General features: G+C 50.2%; 2 protein-coding genes across 8 annotated transcripts in view; both read left to right on the plus strand.

Moving 5' to 3' along the window:
* Positions 1-12,696, plus strand: part of PIGBOS1 (PIGB opposite strand 1) — a 229,348-nt gene that overhangs the window by 21,949 nt on the left and 194,703 nt on the right. The window lies entirely within an intron of this gene.
* RAB27A (RAB27A, member RAS oncogene family) overlaps positions 1-12,696 on the plus strand; it is a 45,552-nt gene that overhangs the window by 2,258 nt on the left and 30,598 nt on the right. For 2 of the 6 annotated variants that reach the window (XM_072148171.1, XM_072148164.1), the window contains exon 2: positions 11,732-11,843. The exons of 1 other annotated variant lie outside the window; for it this stretch is intronic. The gene's annotated coding sequence lies outside the window, so the exon portion shown is untranslated. Of the gene's footprint in view, positions 1-6,814; positions 6,961-11,728; positions 11,844-12,696 lie in introns of those variants that run through there. 3 more of the 6 variants (XM_072148166.1, XM_072148167.1, XM_072148165.1) reach the window with 3 other exon arrangements.

The following is a 12,696-nucleotide window of genomic DNA, read 5'->3' on the forward strand; positions in this document are numbered from 1 at the left end:
CCGCCACCACCACTGGTCACGTGCATGACCTGCCCCGTCCGCCGCCGCCACCACCACTGGTCACGTGCATGACCTGCCCCGTCCGCCGCCACCACCACTGGTCACGTGCATGACCTGCCCCGTCCGCCGCCACCACCACCACTGGTCACGTGCATGACCTGCCCCGTCCGCCGCCACCACCACTGGTCACGTGCATGACCTGCCCCGTCCGCCGCCACCACCACCACTGGTCACGTGCATGACCTGCCCCGTCCGCCGCCACCACCACTGGTCACGTGCATGACCTGCCCCGTCCGCCGCCACCACCACTGGTCACGTGCATGACCTGCCCCGTCCGCCGCCACCACCACTGGTCACGTGCATGACCTGCCCCGTCCGCCGCCACCACCACTGGTCACGTGCATGACCTGCCCCGTCCGCCGCCACCACCACCACTGGTCACGTGCATGACCTGCCCCGTCCGCCGCCACCACCACTGGTCACGTGCATGACCTGCCCCGTCCGCCGCCACCACCACTGGTCACGTGCATGACCTGCCCCGTCCGCCGCCACCACCACTGGTCACGTGCATGACCTGCCCCGTCCGCCGCCACCACCACTGGTCACGTGCATGACCTGCCTCGTCCGCCGCCACCACCACTGGTCACGTGCATGACCTGCCCCGTCCGCCGCCACCACCACTGGTCTCGTACATGACCTGCCCCGTCCGCCGCCACCACTGATCACGTGCATGACCTGCCCCGTCCGCCGCCACCACCACTGGTCACGTGCATGACCTGCCCCGTCCGCCGCCACCACCACTGGTCACGTGCATGACCTGCCCCGTCCGCCGCCACCACCACTGGTCTCGTGCATGACCTGCCCCGTCCGCCGCCACCACCACTGGTCACGTGCATGACCTGCCCCGTCCGCCGCCACCACCACTGGTCACGTGCATGACCTGCCCCGTCCGCCGCCACCACCACTGGTCACGTGCATGACCTGCCCCGTCCGCCGCCACCACCACTGGTCACGTGCATGACCTGCCCCGTCCGCCGCCACCACCACTGGTCACGTGCATGACCTGCCCCGTCCGCCGCCACCACTGATCACGTGCATGACCTGCCCCGTCCGCCGCCACCACCACTGGTCACGTGCATGACCTGCCCCGTCCGCCGCTACCACCACTGGTCTCGTGCATGACCTGCCCCGTCCGCCGCCACCACCACTGGTCTCGTGCATGACCTGCCCCGTCCGCCGCCACCACCACTGGTCACGTGCATGACCTGCCCCGTCCGCCGCCACCACCACTGGTCACGTGCATGACCTGCCCCGTCCGCCGCCACCACCACTGGTCACGTGCATGACCTGCCCCGTCCGCCGCCACCACCACTGGTCACGTGCATGACCTGCCCCGTCCGCCGCCACCACCACTGGTCACGTGCATGACCTGCCCCGTCCGCCGCCACCACCACTGGTCACGTGCATGACCTGCCCCGTCCGCCGCCACCACCACTGGTCACGTGCATGACCTGCCCCGTCCGCCGCCACCACTGATCACGTGCATGACCTGCCCCGTCCGCCGCCACCACCACTGGTCACGTGCATGACCTGCCCCGTCCGCCGCTACCACCACTGGTCACGTGCATGACCTGCCCCGTCCGCCCCACCACAACTGGTCACGTGCATGACCTGCCCCGTCCGCCGCCACCACCACTGGTCACGTGCATGACCTGCCCCGTCCGCCGCCACCACTGATCACGTGCATGACCTGCCCCGTCCGCCGCCACCACCACTGGTCACGTGCATGACCTGCCCCGTCCGCCGCCACCACCACTGGTCACGTGCATGACCTGCCCCGTCCGCCGCCACCACCACTGGTCACGTGCATGACCTGCCCCGTCCGCCGCCACCACCACTGGTCACGTGCATGACCTGCCCCGTCCGCCGCCACCACCACTGGTCACGTGCATGACCTGCCCCGTCCGCCGCCACCACCACTGGTCACGTGCATGACCTGCCCCGTCCGCCGCCACCACCACTGGTCACGTGCATGACCTGCCCCGTCCGCCGCCACCACCACTGGTCACGTGCATGACCTGCCCCGTCCGCCGCCACCACCACTGGTCACGTGCATGACCTGCCCCGTCCGCCGCCACCACCACTGGTCACGTGCATGACCTGCCCCGTCCGCCGCCACCACCACTGGTCACGTGCATGACCTGCCCCGTCCGCCGCCACCACCACTGGTCACGTGCATGACCTGCCCCGTCCGCCGCCACCACCACTGGTCACGTGCATGACCTGCCCCGTCCGCCGCCACCACCACTGGTCACGTGCATGACCTGCCCCGTCCGCCGCCACCACCACTGGTCACGTGCATGACCTGCCCCGTCCGCCGCCACCACCACTGGTCACGTGCATGACCTGCCCCGTCCGCCGCCACCACCACTGGTCACGTGCATGACCTGCCCCGTCCGCCGCCACCACCACTGGTCACGTGCATGACCTGCCCCGTCCGCCGCCACCACCACTGGTCACGTGCATGACCTGCCCCGTCCGCCGCCACCACCACTGGTCACGTGCATGACCTGCCCCGTCCGCCGCCACCACCACTGGTCACGTGCATGACCTGCCCCGTCCGCCGCCACCACCACTGGTCACGTGCATGACCTGCCCCGTCCGCCGCCACCACCACTGGTCACGTGCATGACCTGCCCCGTCCGCCGCCACCACCACTGGTCACGTGCATGACCTGCCCCGTCCGCCGCCACCACCACTGGTCACGTGCATGACCTGCCCCGTCCGCCGCCACCACCACTGGTCACGTGCATGACCTGCCCCGTCCGCCGCCACCACCACTGGTCACGTGCATGACCTGCCCCGTCCGCCGCCACCACCACTGGTCACGTGCATGACCTGCCCCGTCCGCCGCCACCACCACTGGTCACGTGCATGACCTGCCCCGTCCGCCGCCACCACCACTGGTCACGTGCATGACCTGCCCCGTCCGCCGCCACCACCACTGGTCACGTGCATGACCTGCCCCGTCCGCCGCCACCACCACTGGTCACGTGCATGACCTGCCCCGTCCGCCGCCACCACCACTGGTCACGTGCATGACCTGCCCCGTCCGCCGCCACCACCACTGGTCACGTGCATGACCTGCCCCGTCCGCCGCCACCACCACTGGTCACGTGCATGACCTGCCCCGTCCGCCGCCACCACCACTGGTCACGTGCATGACCTGCCCCGTCCGCCGCCACCACCACTGGTCACGTGCATGACCTGCCCCGTCCGCCGCCACCACCACTGGTCACGTGCATGACCTGCCCCGTCCGCCGCCACCACCACTGGTCACGTGCATGACCTGCCCCGTCCGCCGCCACCACCACTGGTCACGTGCATGACCTGCCCCGTCCGCCACCACCTGTATCTTAGTGTGTAGTGTGTATTTTTAGTCTGATCTCTATTTTTGTTATCTACTTTGCTGTTGCATTCTAATAATTGCTACCTCTCTTGTACTAGTTGCTGATCATTGTGTTGTCATTTCATGTCTCCATTTAGTTAATTGTCTTGAAGTAATTGCTTACGTGTCTCAGGGATTTTTGTGTTCAGATGGTGCTGACCTGGGAGCTGGATAAATTAAGCTAAAAGCATGTTCTCTGCTCTGTAAATTGTGGTGGTCCTTGTAATAATGGAGAATAATGAAGCTGTTGTGTTGCCATAGATCCCTGATTCATAAAGAATTTGTAGCATTCCCCTTTAATTGTAAATGTCCAAATTTCCTGTGACAGCTGCTGCATAACCCCTTATTTGGTGGCATTCAAAATAAAATTATTATTCAGTTTCCTCCGTACTACATCTGTACAGTGACTAATAAGTGAATAAGAGACTGGATAAGCCATTATTATTGTGGTTATTGTATTTCCCTTATAAACCAATGTCCGATGCTATAGGGTGATGGCACACGTGGTTGTTTGAGCGCGTTTTTGGCCCTTTTTTAAGCAGTCTGTTTTTTTGAAAATGCATCTGTTTTTGACAGGTTTGATCAATTATCTTAATTCAAACTGGTCAAAAACCCATGAGGTTTTTGACGGATTGCTTAAAAAAGGGCCAAAAACGCGTTCAAAACGCCACGTGTGTAATCACCCATACCGTTAGATTGCACCACAGTTTTATAAGCCAAAACTTGAAGTAAGTCCAGAAGAGGGAAACTAGTAAATGTATGAACTAATGCGGAAGAGACGGCTGCAGGGGAACGAGTAAGTATTGGATTTTTTTTCACAGAGTTCAGCTGGGAAAGGGGACATTGGAGGGAGAGGACGGCGCAGCTAAAGAAAAGGGGATATGGGAGGTGGGCATTCTACAGTAAAGGGGACAATATAAGTATGGGGGGGCACTTCTTCAGGAAATGGGACAATATAAGCTAGGCACACAGTGGGGCTTATTAACTAAGGGTCGCGGATCGCACTTTCGTCTGTTTGTTCGCTGTTTTTGGGATTTGCCCAGCTTTGACAGGTATTTAACAGGGGTTTGCACCCGGACTGTGTCGCACGTGATTGGATTGTGGCGCCAGCTTACATGTGACACAATTTAGTGGGCACGCTGTCGGACGATCCGATAATTTGGACTGAGCGCAGGATTTGGACTGTCGCAAGACAGTGCACCAGGAAGAAGATGGCGAACTCCAGCGGACCTGAACGGGGAAGTGACACATGCAAGAAATCGGGCGCGCAATCTTAGTGAATCACGGCATTATTGGGGTCACTTTAAAAACATTACGATGCCCTGCCACTCCACCCTGTAGTAATAACGGGACTCCATTTCTGCGGATTCCTGGGATCCCGTTCTTATGTACAGTGAGCTTTCCAGCTGATGGACCCTCATTGATCAGCTTGATGCAACACCTTAGGCCAGCGGCACACTTGCCGTTTTGAACCCGTTTTTGGGCCAATTTTAAGCAGTCCGTTAAAACCGCATATGTTTTTGAAAAACGCATGCGTTTTCAAAAACTCATCCGTTTTTGACCAGTTTTACCAATTATCTTAATTAAAACGAGTCAAAAACGGATACGTTTTCAAAAACTGATGCGTTTTTCAAAAACGCATGCATTTTTTAAAACTTATGTGGGTTTTAACGGACTGCTTAAAAAACGGCCCAAGAACCGGTTCAAAATGCCACGTGTGCCGTCGGCCTTAGGTTCGGTCTAGGTCAATAGGTCTAAGGCCAATTGCTGAAACGCATCGATTAGTAGACTGAGTTATACACTGTCTGGATATGTGAGTGGTTTAACGAATAAACAGTGGAAGAATGATACTAAGTACCGAGTGCTGGATCTATCCTTTTTTTGGCATATTATCTATAACCCTTGGAGTCTGGGGCGAGTTCCGTGCACCAGGCCACACTCTTATGAGAGACAGGTGAACTGTTATGTTAACACCTTAGGGTGGTGACACACATGGCGTTTTTAGGCAGTTTTTGGGCTTTTTCAGATAGTAAAAAACGCATGCTTTTTTAAAAACCGCATGCGTTTTTTAATGTATGCGTTTTTTACGATCTAAAAATGGCATGTGTGACATCACCCTTAGGCTGGTTACACATGAAAATGTGCAGCAGACGGGAGTCCCTGCATCATATAGGAATATAATTCAGGGACGTTCCCTCTGCTGGCTGGACAGCCGCGCACGTTCATAAGTAACCGGCCTTACCGGGATGTGAGATAAGTGGTGCAGCCTTCCACTTCCATGACTTTCATTAACCTAGAGCAAATACTCAACCACTATACCTGGCCTAGAGGCCATTGCATAGATAATTCATTTATAATTAACGTCATTCTGACTATCGGAAAACTCCACTGATCAAGAGAATGTGGGTCCTTCTACTTTACGAATGGAGCAACTGGTTGCACCTCTGCAGGTTTCATTCACTTCTGTGCGACTGGTGGCGGTGGTCCCAGTACAGTGCTCTACTACATTTCTACGGGGGTAGAAGGCTCATCTATTGTGGACTTCAATATTCCAATACATGTACTCTCACTGATCAGAGAGAATTCTCAGATTCAATAGATTTTAGTACATTACTTAAAAAGGGGTTGTGCAGTTAGGAAACCTTGAAATGTATCACCTTTATAAATACAGGTTTTTTTTTTCAATTAGAAAACCATCCGTTCGTTTTTTTTACATCCGCAAAAAAAAAGGTAACATACAGATGTGAAGAAAGCTTCAGCTTCTGCTAAAGTCCAAATATGCAGACAGCGTGTTTGGATTACTGAGAATGACCCGTGCTCTGTCACTCTGTCATCCCATGATGCAGCCATGATCAGTCATCATCTCTGTACCATCCCGCTCGGCTGTTACTCCTCCATCGTATCTTGCTCTCAGATGTAGTAGTAAAAATCACCTGACAAGTTCTCTTTAATGATGAGTCGAAGAACAAGTCCAACAAGGTATTAAATGTGGGTACAGCTAGCCAACTTTACAACACCGAAACCAGATGCGTTATGCCACCTATAGTATGACAACTCTCATCTTCTCTATTCTGTTATAACAGAAACACCAGGGGCTTCGGACAGTGACTTTTGCTTTTGGAATCAAGAGCCCAATCTAGTCCGCACTGTATGCGCACATTAGCAATAAGATAAAGCGAGGCTAAACAAGCATTTACTGTGGTGCAGATTACTCTGTAATAACGCCAGCTCAGGGCTAATAAGCTTATTCTATTTCTTTATTTGCAACAACAAAGCATAGCCCTGTCAGTTGCTTTAAAAGTGAACAAATCAGATGTTCTCTGCAGCTTTGGAGCGGACAGCCTCCTATTTTATCACTACAAACCGCCTGTGGGGTTACAGGAAGCAGTGACACAGGAGGGACCAGCGTGAGCGGTGACAAGGGGGTCTCTAAAGCTTGTCACTAGCTACAGACTTCCTTGTTCCTACAAGAGGGAGAGTCATGGTCAGCTCTGCGAAGCAATTCCTCAGCAGTAAGTAAACTTTAGCTTTTCCTAAGAATTGTGTATTTTAGAAAGGAGCTACTGTCACCTTACTAGCAGCTGGTATACAAATACAAAATTCTGCAATTCTACAGTAGTCTACAATAGACTATTCCAGGGGTGGTAAACTTATTGCACGGGTGCCAGAAGTAGCATTCAGAGCCCCCTCTCTTGGCACACAGGCCATAGGCACGGCACAGAGTTTGCCATACAGGACTCGGCAGTATCCTTCAGCAGCCTCAGACGTGCACGGCGTTATTTAAAGAAACATTCTGTGCTGTCTGGGTCGGCAGGAAGATGGAGAAGGTGCAGGGAGGGTTGGGTTATCAGAGCTCCTGCTCTAGGCCCCAGGATGCTATCTTATTGGGGGCCCCAAAAAAGATCCAATCATAATCTGAATTCACGCTTCTCCAGTCAATGGTGTTGATGTTATCTGATACTGATTTCGGTGCAATCTATGGCAAAGCAGAGAGCAATAAGTTACTGCTTAAATTGCCATTCTGGCACGTTGCAATAAATAAGTGGGGTTTAGGTTGCAGTTATGGCATATGTTCTCTAAAGGGTTTGTCTGACTATAGGTTCCTAAGGGTGATGCCACACAATGCGGGACATTTACTTAAAGTGTCGGTGTCTGCACTGGCTTTGTTACCGACCTGCTCTGGGAAAGAAGATACACATTTAATATTGTAGAGCTGTGCAGAGACATTTCTGGCGCCGAGACCATTTTCTGTCCCTGGGACCAAAATCTGTCCCGAGCACCAGAAATGTGTCCAACAGTCCCTGCTAGACCAGTTTTCTTTTGGTCTACTTTCTGCCAGTTTACAGCGCCCAAAAAGGGCTGCGACACATATTAATTGTGTCTGAGTTTCCACTCCGCCAAAGCCACGCCCCTTTTCAGAGAAGAGTCGGAGCAGACGGAAAAAGTCATTTTTTCTGGCGCCGCCAGCTAATAAATAGGTCTGAGAGCAGAACATGTGGTGAGAGTGCCACAAAACTGGCGGAAACGCCATAGTAAATGTCCCCCATTGCGCTTTGAACCCGTTTTTGGTCCATTTTTAAGCAGTACGTTAACAAACACATGCGTTTTTGACAGGTTTTAACAATTATCTTAATTAAAAATGGGTTCAAAACGCCATGTGTGGCATCACCCTTGGCCCTTTGTTACACTCCTCCTTCCTTTTACTGGTTCTCACAGGTATGTTGCCTGCCGCTGGAAATTGAATGTCAGAATTGACTTCCTGTGAACAAGTTTAGGACCATCAGAACTTAATCCCTTAAAGAGGATGTCCACTCAAGGAAAAGTTATACAATTTTCCGATATACGTTCCTCACTGTTTTCTAGATCTCTGCTTGCTTTGCTTCTATAGAAAGCTTCTCTATTTACTTCCAGTGAATAGAATCTGTCCATGGTGATGTGATGACATGCAGGTGCACGAGCCGTTATTATCACACAGCTCCTATTCTCAGTGATAACAGCTTGTGCACCTACATGTCCATCACATTAGCATGGACAGATTTCTATCGACTGGAAGTAAATAGAGAAGTACAGCAAGCAGAGATCTTGAATTGATAGAATTTTTCAATATACTTTCTGTATAACTTTTTATTACACAAATAATATCAAGTATTTACTACCAAGGACCAGGGCATTTTCATTTTTTGCGTTGCCATTTTTCACTCCAACTTTTTAAAATTTTTCCGTTTACAGAGCAGGGTGTCTAATCTAACTGTGCATCTAACCTTAGGATACTGCAGATTTTCTGAGCCAGTTTTGTATTATAGCAGCTATGACTTTTGAGATTTTACATGTACACAGCAGAATTTTCCATACAGAATCCATGATAGATTCTACAATTTACAATACAATTTTCAGTTTTCTGTTACGGATCCACAGCAGGATTCTCTGATTTCTTGGCCAAATCGGCGCATCCAGATACATTGGCGCATCCAAATTTTCACAGCTGTGCCTTTTAGATTCAGTGCATTGGGATTTTTATTCCTGACATGATGCCAACTAAACTATGACAATTTTGTTAAGTTACAATGTAGTGTAAGGGTGCATTCACACGTGGCGTTTTGAAACCGTTTTTGAGCAGTCTGTTAAACGCATGCGTTAAAAAACGCATCCATTTTTGACCGGTTTTCCCAATTATCTTAATTAAAACCGGTCAAAAACGGATATGTTTTCAAAAAAACGAATGCGTTTTTTTTTTACGGGTCAAAAACGGGTTCAAAACACCACTTGTGACCGCACCCTAAGATGTTTATAGACTGCCGACAGAACCACCCACAAGTAATGAGCTGCCGAAAGTTGTGAGATTAGAGGCCTGTGCACACTCGGTGTAAGAATAGCTGCAATTTTAAGTACTGTTTGTAGAGCTAAGATATGACTTTGTGGAAGGTGACAGAAATATTTAGAGGGGTTCATCATTTCAAAAGTGTAGTGCCACCCTAAGCAAATGCTACTTCTGATTTATGGTTTGGCATTGGCCATCTTTTCCCACGCCTTGTCTGCTTTGTTCTGTCATATTTCTTAATCCCTTCCTCATTGAGTGGGGAGAACAGGGAACAGAACAATAACCACATAAAATAAAGAAAATAAGGATTCCTATACACTGAACACCGTGTCCTGTAAAGAATGTACTGCATGAGTTCACCCTGACCTGGAACACTAGGAACGCACCTTGTAGCTCCATCCCATTACCACTACATCAGCGGGGTGCACATTGGTGAGACTATCTTAATAAATGGTTATAAGGGCACGTTCATAATACAAATGTTAGAAAATATTTTACATTGCTTTTAAAATAATACTGATAAACGAAGCTTGACTGAGCCAAGGTTTTGCTGCTCACATTCTGTACTATAGTCCATTTTTCTACTGGATGTTTATTTTGGGTACAATTTATAATGTAATGGCTGTTTTGATATCATAGATTATATTAGTGGGTGGTTTTCTCTTCCGATATAGTTAAGAACAAATATAGCATTTTTTGGCGATTACAGATAATGTAGAGGAAATGAAATCTTAGTGGTGAGGATGGGTAGTAGCTTGCCAAACATAACAATCCTAATAAAGTACAACGTAATAAACAATTAGGGTGGTGACACACATGGCATTTTTAGGCCGTTTTTAGGGTGGTGACACACATGGCGTTTTTAGGACGTTTTCAGATTGTGAAAAAAGCATGCGTTTTTGACCAGTTTGAATTAAGATAATTAGTCCTAAAAACGGCCCAACAACGCCATGTGTGTCACCACCCTTACAAACGCAGCGCTAGGGCACGGGGTGAGCCTTGGCCTGATCGAGTATCCATTACTATGGTTACCGATCGCGTGTCCATTGTTTTAATGCAAGACACCGGGTTCTGGTTACCGATCGCATGCGTTTCCCTAGAAACGCATATACGATCAGGCTGAGGCCCTACCCCGTACCCTAGTGTTGTATTTGTAAACGCAGCGCTAGTGGTAAGTGTGACTGCAGCTTAAAAAAAAAAGAATAAACTCTTAGAAACCTGTGGTCAGCAATGTATTGCAGTGGTTTCAGTTTCTAAGTGCATTTTTCTTTGTTTACAGAAAGTAGAGTAGAAAGAGCGGAGCAGACTGATTATATGGGGGACATTTATCAGTGCCTGTATGCCAGTTTTTGGTGTAGAAACAGCTAAATAATCGTAATTTATTGTATACTGCAAAATTTGCAACTACGCCACTCAATGTAAGTGTGGAGGGGCGTAGCCGCGGGCAGAGAGCCTGCATACTTTCAAAAACTTTTTTCTTCAAACTCGCGGCAGCCTGACAGATGCATGAAGAGGCCTGTTATGCCTCCTTCTGTTGTCCCTAGTAGGATTGCAGTCCTAATGAAGGTGCAGTCTTCAGTTGGCTGACAATGAGATGAGTGGACCCAAACTCTGGACACCCCTGGCCAATCACAGCCATGGCTAGTAGCTAAGGGCGCCAATTTGCCGAATTGATTGAATGGGTGCCAATTCGGCAATGTATCTGGGTTGTCTGGACCCCCGGATTTTAACTTTAAGTTCAGGTCTGCACATTTCTAGTTAATGTTATTGGGGCAAAATTGACATAGTTTAGCCCTAGCCCTGAAGGCAGGGTGAACTTGGCCTTAGGGCGTGTAACGCATGCATTTTCCAACGCAATGCATCAGCTGAGAAGAGGAGATTTGCCTAATTACATTGCTGTCAACAATACGTTTACAAAATGCTTGCGTTAATGCACCATTAACAAACCCATTGTTGCTGCGTCAAAGCCACATGTGAATACGTCCTTACACAGCATGATGGAAAGTCTCCGGATAGTATTATCTGCAGAACTGCAAAGCTTGGGGGGTCTTTGCTTTTTACTCTTTTGTAACATTTTCTAATTCTTTGATATAAAGCAGAAAACATATCTAATATAATGACGAAGGCCAATCCAGACTCTACTTTCCATTGAAAGGCCTTCCAGATACCATGAAGATAATTAGCTTCTTTTTTTTTAACCCCGTATCGTGTGAATCCAATTTGTTATTGGACCAGCGGCATTGTTAGTGTAGCCATTTCATAGCTCCACCATGGAGGAATAAAGAGCTGCGTTGCTAAGCTTGTCAAAAGAAAATCATTTGATCAGTCAGCAAGACCACATGACAAGCAGCTGAGAGGAATTAGATGGTCTTTGCAGTGAGAATGCCATTGTGAGCGGCGCTGTACTTCCTGCAGACTCCCGCATCAGATGTTCTCTATATGATGTGTTTTTTTTATACCAGCAGAACAGAGTTCACATTTTTGGTTACTGATATGTGACATGAATAAGGACTTGTGAGCAACTTGTGTGCACTGGATCATTCCGGCAGAAAATACAAGCAATTTCCCCCCAGCAAGGTAAGGCACCATTCTACTTCTATCAGTCGTCTCTTGTATCATGCCATGAATTTTAGTGGACACCCGAAACATCCTGTGTCTGGTTTATCTTTAACCGTCACGGATTAAGTCAGATGGGCTTGTCCTAGCCCTACTATAAAGATTACACTCAGATGATGGCTTCACTTCTTTTGTTGGTCATGTATGTTGGTCCTCATTGGAGTTCTGCATTGGAAATGGTTCCCTGTGCTGCATATTGTTCATAATGTACTGCACAAAGACCTGTTTCATAATAGACCATGTAGAAATGCCCCACTGTGGTTGTGCCCACACGTTCAAGTTTTCAGATGCAGTTTTTCATGTCCAAACCAGTAGCAGAGGGAAAAATGGTGGAGTAGCACCTCTCTATTATTTGTTTCCACCCGTTATGATCCAGAACTGATTCTGGCTTCAAAAACTGCATCTGAAAACCTGAATGTGTGGATGCACCCTGAAGACTTTAGTTCTATGGGGCACATTTACTTACCCAGTCCTTGGAGCTTACAGACGATCATTCACTAAGATCGTGCACCCGATATCCTGCATGTGTCGCTTCCCAGCTCAGGTCTGACGGAGTTCTCCTTCTTCCTGTTGCATGTAAGTGCATTGGATTGCCACACAATTTTAACCAGTTCGCGACCGCCCGCCGTGTATTCACGGCGGCGGTCGCGCTGCATGGAGAGGGCTCACGGGCTGAGCCCTCTCCATAGCCGGTAAGTCTTTGCTGCATATTGCTAGCACCGATCGCGGGTGTTTTCACAGCATGGGCTGCCGGCAAAGCTGCCGGCAGCCTCAAACAGATAGCGGCGCATGGGCGCCGCCATCTTACCTGGGA

The sequence above is a fragment of the Engystomops pustulosus genome, chromosome 4 (genome assembly GCF_040894005.1).
Source record: "Engystomops pustulosus chromosome 4, aEngPut4.maternal, whole genome shotgun sequence".
In the NCBI taxonomy this organism is placed as follows: domain Eukaryota; kingdom Metazoa; phylum Chordata; class Amphibia; order Anura; family Leptodactylidae; genus Engystomops; species Engystomops pustulosus.